The 12,493-nt window shown below is 38.4% G+C and overlaps 1 protein-coding gene across 2 annotated transcripts in view; it reads left to right on the plus strand.

Moving 5' to 3' along the window:
* Positions 1 to 12,493, plus strand: part of LOC121318700 (NHS-like protein 2) — a 40,874-nt gene that overhangs the window by 12,493 nt on the left and 15,888 nt on the right. The window lies entirely within an intron of this gene.

The following is a 12,493-nucleotide window of genomic DNA, read 5'->3' on the forward strand; positions in this document are numbered from 1 at the left end:
TTGCTAACCAGCTGTGCGCTTTTGGGTTGGGTTAGTAACAAGGGAAACCCATTTTGCTTCAGTAAGAACATCTGGTGTGCTGTGGTTTATCAGTTATTGCTTATTTATTTTCAATGTACAACAGTCTTGTAGTTATTGCATCATTTGAAGAACACATGCCCCACCTATTTCCTCTTCTTGTGGAGCTGTTCCTCATCAAATTAATGTGCATGAATTTGAATCTATTCAGAGATACATAGCTATTAATATAGCTATACAAAGCTATTGGGTAAAATAGGCAGCACATTGCCCATGATAGTGTCGCCATACTTCGTGGAGGGTAGTGTACACTATATGTAGAATATTATATAGGTTCCTGTACGATGCAAGCTGATGTCCACTACACGAGAGGTCAGTGCAGCTAACGGGCAGTTAACTAATCTTAGTGTGACAATTTCCATTTAATACAAACCAATCTGACACAAACAAATTCAGCTGTATTACGTTTTACATCTATACCAGGGTGTGGAAGGGTGGTGGGTAATTCACTGACACAGGAGACATACAGGTGAATTTGGCAACACTGCACAGGTGCCCAGTTTTATTTCAGGGTGCTGTTTTTTCTTTAGTCCCGCAGATGGCGCTGTGGGTCCGTGGTCTGATTTACCAACGATGGTAAACAGAACCACGGGCATACCAAGCATTGGTACACAATACCGACGCCCTTGCAGGTGCTTCGAAACAATAATTCAAAACAGAAGGCACAAAGAAACAGGGAAAATAAAACAGTAACAAAAACTACAAAGAAAAGGTGCTGCACTTTGCAGCGATATCCCGGTCGCCGCTGCCCGTGCGACCCGGATCACCGTCCCACACTGCCGGCTCACTAGCCTGCTCTGATATACTCATCAGGGGTCTGCCCAAGGGTTCCCCGCCCTCAATATCTCGCTCTGAACCTCCGTTTCTTTCTCTCCCACTGGTTCTCGGTCGTTGACCAGCGCTTCCGCACTCTCGGCGCCTTTAACAGGGCAGAGCTGAGGTAACAACAGAGCGTTAATTTATAGGGCTAACAATCTCCCAAGACGTGCCTCTCAGCCATTCAGAGAGGGGGAAAGTCCACACACCCACTTTCCCACCTCCCCGTGTCACTGCCATGACTCGCAGGCGGACGACTGCTGCCCTCTTCCTGCAGCCCGTGAACACGCCAGCAGAGTCAGCACAGATCTCTTCCTGTTACACAGGGTCTATACTGTATTCTTTTAGTCACACAGCCATAACATTCAGTACCTTTCTCAAGTCAGCGTGTACATTTGTATGACTTTGTTATCTCCTTAAAACCCCTTTTACCAGTTAACTGGGCTCACTGTCATTCTGTAGAAAGTGTTTAATTACAGTGAAAGCTGGCATGGTATGTATGTATGTATATGTGACTTTAGAGTGGATCAGGCACATTTTCAAAGCATTTACTGCAGTGTTTACACGAAAGTATTGACCCCCCCCCCTTGGCTTGCGAATTAAAATTGAGTATCATTTGATTTACACAACATGCCTACCACTTTGAAGATGCAAAATATTTTTTATTGTTAAACAAACAAGAAATAAGACAAAAAAAACAGAAAACTTGAGCGTGCATAAGTATTCACCCCCCCCCCCAAAGTCAATAATTTGTAGAGCCACCTTTTGCAGCAATTACAGCTGCAAGTCTCTTGGGGTATGTATCTATAAGCTTGGCACATCTAGCCACTGTGATTTTTGCCCATTCTTCAAGGCAAAACTGCTCCAGCTCCTTCAAGTTGGATGGGTTCCGCTGGTGTACAGCAATCTTTAAGTCATACCACAGATTCTCAATTGGATTGAGGTCTGGGCTTTGACTAGGCCATTCCAAGACATTTAAATGTTTCCCCTTAAACCACTCGAGTGTTGCTTTAGCGGTATGCTTAGGGACATTGTCCTGCTGGAAGGTGACCCTCCATCCCAGTCTGAAATCTCTGGAAGACTGAAACAGGTTTCCCTCAAGAATTTCCCTGTATTTAGCACCATCCATCATTCCTTCAATTCTGACCAGTTTCCCAGTCCCTGCCGATGGTGGATGGTGTTCTTGGGGTGATGAGAGGTGTTGGGTTTGCGCCAGACATAGCGTTTTCCTTGATGGCCAAAAAGCTAAATTTTAGTCTCATCTGACCAGAGTACATTCTTCCATATGTTTGGGGAGTCTCCCACATGCCTTTTTGCGAACACCAAACATGTTTACTTATTTTTTTCTTTAAACAATGGCTTTTTTCTGGCCACTCTTCCGTAAAGCCCAGCTCTGTGGAGTGTACGGCTTAAAGTGGTCCTATGGACAGATACTCCAATCTCTGCTTTGGAGATTTGCAGCTCCTTCAGGGTTGTCTTTGGTGTTTTTGTTGCCTCTCTGATGAATGCCCTCCTTGCCTGGTCCGTGAGTTTTGGTGGGCGGCCCTCTCTTGCCAGGTTTGTTGTGGTGCCATATTCTTTCCATTTTTTAATAATGGCTTTAATGGTGTTCCGTGGGATGTTCAAAGTTTCGAATATTTTTTTTATAACCCAACCCTGATCTGTACTTCTCCACAACTTTGTCCCTGACCTGTTTGGAGGGCTCCTTGGTCTTCATGGTGCGCTTGCTTGGTGGTGCCCCTTGCTTAGTGGTGTTGCAGACTCTGGGGCATTTCAGAACAGGTGTATATATACTGAGATCATGTGACAGATCATGTGACACTTAGATTGCACACAGGTGCACTTTATTTAACTAATTATGTGACTTCTGAAGGTAATTGGTTGCACCAGATCTTATTTAGAGGCTTAATAGCAAAAGGGGTGAATACATATGCACGCACCACTTTTCCGTTATTTATTTTCTATAATTTTTTTAAACAAGTTATTTTTTTTTATTTCACTTCACCAATTTGAACTATTTTGTGTATGTCCATAACATGAAATCCAAATAAAAATCCATTTTAATTCCAGGTTGTAAGGCAACAAAATAGGAAAAATGCCAAGGGGGGTCAATACTTTCGCAAACCACTGTTCATTTTACAAAACATGAACATGATTTTTTTTTTTTTTCTCATTTAATAAACTAGGAGTTCAATTAAAGGATGGAGGAAAGGCTTTGAAAATAAGGCCCTATATAGAATCTAGAAAACAACTTGCCCTATTGTGTTGAAACTTGCTAAGGGGCTCCTTTAGTTACTGAGAGTATCATAATCTTTGGGGACATGGAAACTGGATGTCCGTCTTCCTCCGAAAAAAGTCCAGCCAATGTTTGTGCGAGCAGTATTTACAGTAGTTGTATTTATTTGTTTCAAAAGTACAAGACACCACCCCTATTATATAGTTTACTCCAGACATTCATGATCATTCTAGTTGCCATGATATTAAACAGTGATGCATTCAAAACATTGTCTTCACCCTTCAGAGCAGCCCTTGAAATTATTATTCACATGCGCTTGCGCTGCATTAATAGGATTTGGTATTAGAGTGTTTGAGTGCTACTTAATTAAGTACTAAAGCTGACAGGTGGTCAGCATTGGGGAATGTATCAGTCTGCTAATGGATAGGATTACATTTGCTAAATTGAGTGTTTAACCCTGTGACAGGACGGAGGCATTCAGGGTTCACTGACTAACAGTTAGTCAGGCAAGATTTGTTGGGTGAGGCTAAGCGGCAGGGCCTAAGGTTAACTGTGGTTTTGTCAAAGCAAAATAAAGCGTTGCATGTAATGAAACACACCCTTTGAAAACAAGTTTAAGTCCATCATGATGTAAACAATTTAGTTATAAATTTAAACTGCATGTAAACCAAGCCATTGTGTTCTTGAATTTCAAAATGTATGTACCTCAAACACAGCTGATGAGCAAAAACCACAAAATGCAAAGTGTGCATTGAGGCAGCCTCTGAACCGTAAAGTTTATCAACTTAAACAAAAGCATAAACCACCAAAAACTTTATTCACTAACCAGTACAAAACATAACCATATCACTGCTCTAGCTGTATAACATGGCGTGCAGCTGTATGTAAAATACTTTTTTTGTATTTTGTGATTGTTGTTTCTTCAGACAAGTACAACTGCTGAATTGCCTCACTTTATTGAACGAACAGCTTTAAGTGATCAAAGTGAATTGACACAAACGTGATCACATCAAGAGTTATTCGCTGTACATGGTTATGGAGAGAGCATTGTAAAACTATTTTCTAGCTGAATAAATGTGTAACATATACTAAGAGTTTACAGATAACGCGCATCCCTGGATGTGAAACTGGCTTGGACATTTAAGTGTTACGATTTGGTGTTGTGCAAAACTTGCATAACTTCTGTCTGAATATATGAAGTAATACGAGAGCCTTGAACCCTTTTGTTTAACCCTTTTGTATCAAACTTTCTTCATTTTAAAGCATGATATCTGTTACTACTTTAGGTTAAAGGAGCTTTCATTGCTCTCTGTCTTATTTCACAGGAAATACTTTACACTTGAACTTCCTGGGTCATTTCACCTCAGCAGTGTCTTCTGGATGATAACATGTTACTGCCTGAAAGCATGTCAGTCAATAGGGGAAGCAGCTGATTGGTTATTGACAGGAACAAAACCATAGATATGTTTTAGAAATACATACATGTTTACAATAGCATGTGTTTCTTTCAATGCTAGACATTTGAGACATGTATGAAAGTGCACTGTAGATATGATTTATCACTGTGATAGTGTAACTGATCGTGAACTGAACAGCATTCTTGTACATGCGTGCAATTTTTAAAAGGACTTTTTAATTATGAAATGCATTTAGCTTAACCATTATAAAAGTTTCTCATAGTAAAAGCGTAGAAAATATTTTGAAGCCCAGAAAAGTACCTTTTTATAGTACATTTATACATTTTGAATAAACTTTTATCAGGGAATAACAGATTTGTTTTTGCACCTTTCACTTTTTTCCTAAGATTGTTGTTGATTAGCATAGGAGGCTGTCATGTAACTTGGTAAAACTGTAAGAAATTACAATACACATGGTTTGGCTAATGCCAGGATTTCACTTCCTTTGTTGAGAGCGACCTCATTCTTAGGTGTGCGTGTTACTCACAAAGTTCACATACAGTTTTGTTTTTTTAAGATGTCATCATACAATGAAAGGAAGCAATGTTCAATACCTAAACTGAATTACAAGTAACTATATTAGATTAAAAGTTATTTAGACTGGTCTATAGTGATTCGGACTATAGTCTAACTACACTTTAACTACACCCTCTGTGGATATGGTATCATTGTAATGTATTATCAGTATACCAGTTCATCACAAACTGACAATGAAAATGTGTCACGAAACTAGCAAATGCAACTGATTCATCACGTACACATGACCTTTCATTAGGCTCAAGTTAAGAGTTACAGATATGCATTCTGGGATATGGGTTAATCGGAGGTCTTGTCCAGGACTACAATCCCACAATTCACTGCAGGGATAATGCATTTCTAAGGAAACAAGCAAAGTGATAATTGCAGTTACAGTATGAGTGTTTTTAGTTAGTTTGATCATGACAGGTTAAATAAAATCCCACTTTGAGATTTTTACGGATTGAGTAATTAACGTGTTTTATTCCATTTCATTAATACCCAACAACTTCTATTTTCTGAGTAATTCCCTTTAAGATGTTTTGAGTATTGACACACCTCTAATAAACACCCTGACAGGCAGTCAGTTAGTTAAATGTACTATTCACTGACTCCCCACCAAAGAGGCAAAACAACAGCAACCAGGGTGTGGCAGGTGTTGGAGAACCAGCTTTTGAATAACAACAACAACTTTAAAATATAAAGCTCTTCATCACACCACAACATCAAGGCATTTTCCAAAGAACTGAATGGATTCAATACACAGACTGCAGAGTCATGTACTTGCTATAAGATACACATGGTTCATGATAGTTGGCCGAGCTGATCAAGGCCGCTGATTGTGGGAGCTGCTTGTAAGCATTTCTAACAGCATCACGGAAACACATTCATCAAAAGTATGACCAGCTATCATAACACCGGGGCTATTTTAAAAAGTACACATTTCTTTTTGAAAGGAGAAAACTATACAGGCAACATTTTATTTCTGTTTGTTTTTTTGCGGATGTGAAAACTGCCCTACGTTGTGTGCAATTCTTAGTATAATGACTTCAGTCTGCACTTGAGACCTGTTTTTGAGATATTATACATCTCATTATCAAATAGCGTGGCTCACTAAAGTACCAGGCCCTAGCAATAGTATCTTAAACTTGTGAAGACCAGAAGTCTGCTTAATTTGGGGGCGGTCTTGCCTCTATTGGAAAGACGAATTGCAAATTTAGACTGCCCTCATGGGAGAGTTAAGCCAGGAATGGTGCTGATTCAGGATTAAGCACCATCTGTCTGTCAGATCAATATTTGTTAGAGGGTAGTGCACCTACTAAACTGATGTCTTTCACCATCACTAACAAAAGTCAATCACAATCCTTAGATGAATTCTTGAACCACTGTGCCCCTCTCCAACTGATACACAGTGAACATTGCAGGTGTTATTTTATACAATCCCAGTATGATTAAGACAACAAGGTACTGTGCATCTTGAAAAGTAAATAAACTATAAAAAGTCAGGAAAGAATATGTATTCTTCATTTTGTCTATAAACCAGATTTATCACAGGCTGGATTCGTATGCACAAGTGATCTATGGGTTCAGGAAAGTGTGAATATGTGTAAAGCAGCACTAAGATATACAGTAGGGTTAACAGTTCTGAATCCTGTAAGTAGTCCTGAAAAGTGTTGTTTTCAGAAAATGACTATTCTGAATTATTCTTTTGAGTAATGAGTCACAACATGTAACAAGGAACATGAGACAGTACGGTCACTTCTCCTTTTTAAAAGGAGGACACCCTCAACTCTTGAGCAAGCATTGTGATAATCAGGACACTGAGGCCCAGATTCATAAAAGGGTTTTGCAAGTTTTACGACCATAAAACGGACGCTGAGCGCTCTGAATTCTTGGATGGGATTTATAAAACACACGCATTGGCATAAACACGCAATTAAGACATTATTTGTGGGGGCAGTGGCTTTGTGCGCTTTAGACCTTGATGCATATGTAATTCTGTATATGCGTATGTAATTATGGGGCGTTTCTGAACGAAACCGCTAAAATTGCGAGGGGATTTTGCAAATGAGGTCTATTAAATATTCCGTCTAATTTATTAAAGCTGCTGGTAATTGGGGGCCTCATATTTGCGTGATTATTTTAAGAATTCTGAAAAGCAGGTGTTAATTTGCCAAGGTCCAGAAGTAGGCTATATAAAAAGCAGTGTGGGATGCAGCAAGAAGGAGACATCATTTTCAAGGACAAAGAAACATTTAATAACATTTTGCAAAGAGCTCATTTTTTAACCCTTCTGATCAAGTCAGTTTGGAACAGAAAGTCTGCAAATAGAGAATTAGAACCCATGAAAAAAGGTTTTTAGAAGCAACTAAACAGGTCTCCCCATACTGGTAAAGCAAGGTTCTAACAAGAGCCTTTACTTCTACAGTGTAGGCAAAATAATTGTGGAGGAGATTAAGAAAAGATGGAACGATATTCCAAGGCGCACGAAAGAAAAAGTCTCATATACAATGAGGGCTCATCCTCCACCGTTATTTTAGTAATGCCTACAGAATTATTTTTTTTGTAATATGGCATTCTGTTATTTAACAATACTGGTTCAGGCAGTTTTGCTAGTTTGTAGCTAGAGCAAGTACAGTTTTTTGACCATGCTGTATATACCATACAGATATGCTTTAAAATCATACATAGAGTAAGAAATACAGACAAACAAAAGAAATAGGAGAGTTGTAATTGCATAAGACTTTAAGAAGATATAAGTCGTAGTTAAACTAAAGACTGTTTGTATGCAGCTGTATGGAGTTATTGTTGTTGGACATACTGCTCTACAATGGAAGGATTATCCACCCGTTTGACTGCCATGGATGTAAGTAAATAAAACGTATTGTTTCTGAAGTTTGAAAAGTCTATATGCCTGGAATTATTCTATACAAAATAAGAAGTTGAACTAATATGCTGGATGATGCGTCGTAATGTATAAGCAACCTACTACAAACCCTGAGGTGGTACATTTGTTTATTAAGAAGCCACCGCACATTCCATATTTTATTCATTTGTCCTGGTGATGTATTTCGAGCTTGTAACACATCTTCATGTGTTAAGTACTGCTTGTACCAAAATCTCTATTTCCATATTGGTAAATTTCAGTTTTCGCTTCTGAGCAGCCTCGTTACCATGGCTAGTACCAGGCTGAGGTCTTTGTGTGCCATTCATTTTTTTTTGGAATGTGTAGCCTGCACACGCAGGGTTGACCCAAACCCGCTATTTATTCTGAGAGGTGTGTAATTCTCCACCGCTAATTGTGGTGAGGGGTATTTAAATTGGTTGATTGCGGAATCGCCTGCTTTACCTAATTAGTCTTATAAAATAAGTCGTTATTTTGACGATGAGTGCGGCCGTACTGAACACGCACATTACATGGCTTTTTGTCGGTCGGTTTTTCCCCTTTATAAAGTTGGGCCTGAGTTGCAATGGTCAGGATAGAAGACCTTTAGGAAGAAGCTAATGAGTGTAGATGCTTGACACTCCTGCTGCCACTCATCTGATTTGTACAGAGTTTAATATAAAAGTGACCTGAGTCATGCCGGTCTTAATGGAAAAGTAAAAGCAAGTTCTCCATTTTTTTCTTTTAGTGTTCCAATTAGCTCCTATTTTTTAGCACATTTTCAGTTAAAAAACAAAGTGTGTGTGTGTGTATATATAGCTTGTGCTTCAGAATGGTTGCTGTTCACACACTCTTTCACATTTGTATATTCAGATCTCACTAAAGTATTGCTTTTCTAATTCAAGGTTACTGTGGTTTCTAAACCCTTGTTTTCACATTGCGATTTGTTTGACAAAAAACATTTCTCAAGATACATAATCTGTGACCCAAACACACAACACAGTATTTTGCGAGTGGAGATGGAGCTTGGTTTGCAGACCCATGTTGAGCAGCATGACGCTCTCGTTTATAAACGGGGGCCGGAGGTTGCGCACCTCTGCTGTGTGCATGCTTTAGTTTTGAATCAAATCAAGTTTTATAATGTTTTATCTGGGTTCTTTTTTAAATGAATGGTGATGTACAGCTTGTTTTGTACAAAGCCTTGGTTGAGAATCAATATTTGTGAAGAAATTTAGAGTGGAGAGTCCCTGCCCAGACTTACTGCTTGTCATTGCCTATCTTTGGGCACACCCATTCAACACACTTGGTCTTGTGGTTTTGGGTGACACAATACACAGGTCATATATTTTTATTCTCACTGTAGTGTTGAATTTCATTAAAAAACATATAGAAATCTATAGGTAGTGTATACATCAATTCCAAACAAAATAAATATATAGAAACTAAAGAAATCAGTAGAAATATGTACACATAGATTAAGCCTGTAGAATAATACCAATCTATTTGATTCTATAGAAAGAATGTTCCTAAATATGTCTACTGACATTCTACAAATTTCTGTAGAATATTATAGACATGGCTGTAGATTATAAAATAGACATTTCTGTAAAACAAAACATTCCTAAGCATTTCCACAGCATGTTTCATATCTATTGAATCACCCATAAGAAAGACAAAATTCCTTTAGAATGCTATTGATGCTTTAGAGAAGTTTTTTTATGAAAGGGGTACCCTAAAGAGACTTCATACCATAAGGGGATTTCATTTCTCTCCTGTTTAATGTTCTATAACGTGTATTCTCTATCATTCGCATATCATCTGTTCCAGAGAAAATGTGCCTTGAAACTCTATGTACAAAATCACAGGTTGGAGGGACACCAATTACAGACGCACATCCCGAGTGGTAGTTTTTCAAACTTCAGTGATCTAAGCAGAAAAAGCAAAAGAGAATGCCAGAGGACACACAGTTAATACTTTTAAAAATGTTGATTATTATTTATTTCTTAGCAGACAGGGTATTTCTTTGAATTGATATAATGCACGGCTGTGGTGTCTGGGAGCACAGTGCTGTCCCTAATGTTCACGCCTCTCTGTACAAAGAGATTTGCCACTGCTGTAGCTGCAGTGACATCAGAGCAGGAAAGAGAAGTGTTTGATAGCTCAGCCTGGACTCGCTGCTGCCACCTGCTGTAAGACCTTGGTGACTGCAAGTGTTTTATTTTGATAAGATCACAATTTTTAGTTATCTAAATGATCAGAAAAAATGTCTAATCAAACATAAGTTCAAACAAAATAGTTTTTTTTTTTTTCTGGAAATAATCACAGGTATTTAATTCAAGGGAGTTTAGGTTATTTGAGAGGTTGTTTTTGTCATGTACACTTTGAAGTAAGCTTTTAAAATCAGACCCAATATTTGTTGTGGTGCAGGCTTGCCTTAAAAAAAAAACCAAACAAAAACAAAACAAAACACCTCTCCACAAATTAACTTTTTGGTCATTGAAAATGTGGCACCTTCTTAAAAAGATAAATATTTAGACTAAATGAATGGTAATTAAAATGCACTGCTGCAGTATTGTGATATGTACAATATTGTCTTTTGGTTAGTGCTAACTTGGCTTGGCTTAATGCAACTTTTACTATTTTCAAGCTATTATTTTAGCCTATATCCATCGATTTCAATTTAAATTGTATAGTTAACGTAAAATCTCCAACTGTTTTAAAGCTGAAAACAATTAAAAAGGTCTCATTTAAACTAATGAATAGTTCAATTAAGGGGTCAAGTAAGTAATTGAGAACTCAGTTGGAATGCAAACCAGCAGACACAGGGGTCCCCCCAGGACCAGGACTGGGAAACCCTACGCTAATGAAGTTTTTCTACATACTCTGGCTGTGGGCCACTGTATCACAGTTCTTACACATGATTGCCTGGGCTGTTGAATTCTATGTATTGGAAATTGTATTGTAAATCTGTGGATGCAGATAGTGTCTAAGTATTGAAGTATAAAAAACATTTAAAACTGTCTCCTTTTTTTTTTTTACATACAAAAAAATAAATCAAAGACTTAAGTGACAGGGCAGAAGCCCTGCTGCTGTAAATAGCGTGTGTGTGAGGGCGCGGGGGTTGGGGGGCAAGGATGGGGTTAAATCGATCCTTGCCAGCAATCACAGGTGTGGCCATTCCATGAATAGGTAATTGGCGCTAATTGTGCGGTGGCCACATGTGTAAAAGCATGGGCGAATGGCCAATGTTTGTAGTCAGTATTATTTTGTGTGTTTGTTTAATAAATGAGCACAACTGAGCTTTAACTGCAGCTTTCTGTCTCTGGGTCTCTTTCCTGTCGACAACAGCTTGGGTTGTGATGCTATTCAATCACAACCAGAAAAGCGATTTTTAGTCTTGACCTGTAAATGTATACAGTACTTTAAAAACATGCCTTCAAAGTATAATAAAGCAGTGTTTCTCAACCCTGGTCCTGGGGGCTCACTGTGCCTGCTGGTTTTCACTCCAACTGAGCTCTCAATTACTTAACTAGACCCTTAGTTGAACTGATAATTTGCTTAATTAGACCTTTTTAATTGTTTTCAGCTCTTAAAGGTTGCACATTTCAAGTTAGCTATAACAGTTTATAAGTAACTTGTACTCTGCAAATGTCTAACAGCTGAAAACAATTAAAAAGGTCTAATTAAGCAAATTATCAGTTTAATTATGGGTTTAGTTAAGTAATTGAGAGCTCAGTTGAAAACCAGCAGCCACAGTGGGACCAGGGTTGAGAAACACTGTAATAAAGGATCATGAAGGCATGGCATTGAGGTATGGTAAATAATATTGTTATAAACTATGACAAATACATAGTATAAAAAGCATGGCTCAACTGCAAAATTACCATACACATTTTCTGTGGAAAATTTTATAAGGGGCTTTTACTTTAAGAAGAAAAATCTCTGCAGTGTCACCCCAACATGATCTGCTGATAATTTCTACTAACAAATGGGTGTTGGTTATAGCCTGCCTGATGGTTGCAATTTGGTACATATCAATACAACACTATGTGAGATAAATAGCCTTTTAGACATCTGGAATGAGGTACTGCATAATTGGATCAGTATTGTCAATAAATAGTGCAGCCATCATGGATTTCTCAATAACCACTTGTGGTTTCATCTTTCAACACTCCGGCCTGTTCTTTATCAGATCGGTATGTGGTGTGGACACAACCAGAAAAGCCATCTACTAAGGAATGCTTTTCATGGGCTAATGGGTTCTAGTTAAAGCAAGGGGGAAATGTTGACACAGATTGTTGCACCTTCAAAGTTATTTGGCCAACCAAATAAGGTATGACAATATTAGTAAAGGAGGTTTCTATTGTGTATTGCATTGGCTGTGTTCTAATAACTTCATAGAAAATGTCCTAGAACACAATAGGAGGAGCCAGTCACCAATGGTGTCTGGTCCTTTGATCTCCTCACACTTGGGCTAGCACAAGAGTGATGCCTACAACAAAATAG

The sequence above is a fragment of the Polyodon spathula genome, chromosome 7 (genome assembly GCF_017654505.1).
Source record: "Polyodon spathula isolate WHYD16114869_AA chromosome 7, ASM1765450v1, whole genome shotgun sequence".
NCBI classification, from domain to species: domain Eukaryota; kingdom Metazoa; phylum Chordata; class Actinopteri; order Acipenseriformes; family Polyodontidae; genus Polyodon; species Polyodon spathula.